Raw genomic sequence first — 976 nt, 5'->3', positions numbered from 1 at the left:
TGCCCCTCACCACGTGCTTATAGAGCTCCTTCTGCCAGTCCTCCAGCTTGCCCCACTCCTGCTCAGAGAACTACACAGCCACATCATCAAAGGCCACGGGCACCTGAAACCACAAGGGTCACACTCACTCACCCACATGCTCAGTCTCGGCCCCGTGGCCTCCCCAACCCCAGGGTGCCCCAGGGCTACCTTGGGGGACTCCCCCTTGCTGACCGGGGGCAGCCGCAGGATGCGGAAGTTCCTGGTGCACAGCAGGTTCTCCACATTCTCCAGCCACCTCTGCAGCAGCCCGTACTCCTGTAGCAGAGTTCCCAGCACGGCCCATGTGTCCTCCAGCTGGTTCCTGAACTCCTCGGCTGTCTCCTCACAGTCGCCAGCTTCTTCTTGGCCATGCCTGTTTGACCTTCTAGGGAGAGCAGGCAAGCAACCTGCCATTAAGTCTTCCTCTCCATTGCGTGCATGTTGGTTGCCATTGTCCACGCAGAAATCTTTCAAAGCCAAAAGAGAAACTGGCATCATTCATTCCATCCATTGTCTTCACTGAGCCCCTCTCTCCCTAGGCACAGGGGAGCTGGGCTGGGAGCCCATATGTGTGGACAAGTGGGGCTATCCTGTACCACATGCCAGACCTCAGGCTGGCAATCACCTGTTTGGGTATCTTAGATCTATGTCTGGGTAGATGCCTTTACTCCAGGCCTCTGCAGCACAATGCAGACCCTTATCATGGCATTTCTCACCCTACAGTTTCCTACCCACACCTACACTGTGGTCTCTCTGAACATGGTATTACATCTTTTCACACCACAGTCCTTGACACATGCCAGGCACTTGGTGCAGTCTTGCTATGTAAAAGTGACTTATCATTGCTAGGGCATTTCAGTGGAGAAATGGTAAACCACACATTTACTAGAGCCCAGCCTGGACCTCCCGTCATGATTACACAGGAACTGTCTACAGATGATGACACAGCAAAAAA

At 54.0% G+C, this 976-nt stretch overlaps 1 pseudogene; it reads right to left on the bottom strand.

The window, feature by feature from the left end:
- LOC105553471 overlaps positions 1–488 on the bottom strand; it is a 913-nt pseudogene extending 425 nt beyond the window's left edge.
- Positions 489–976: the final 488 nt, after the last annotated feature.

This window comes from Mandrillus leucophaeus, unplaced genomic scaffold (assembly GCF_000951045.1).
Source record: "Mandrillus leucophaeus isolate KB7577 unplaced genomic scaffold, Mleu.le_1.0 Scaffold5980, whole genome shotgun sequence".
In the NCBI taxonomy this organism is placed as follows: domain Eukaryota; kingdom Metazoa; phylum Chordata; class Mammalia; order Primates; family Cercopithecidae; genus Mandrillus; species Mandrillus leucophaeus.
The sequence above is the reverse complement of the archived record's forward strand: the minus strand, read 5'-3'. Positions and strand labels throughout refer to the sequence as shown.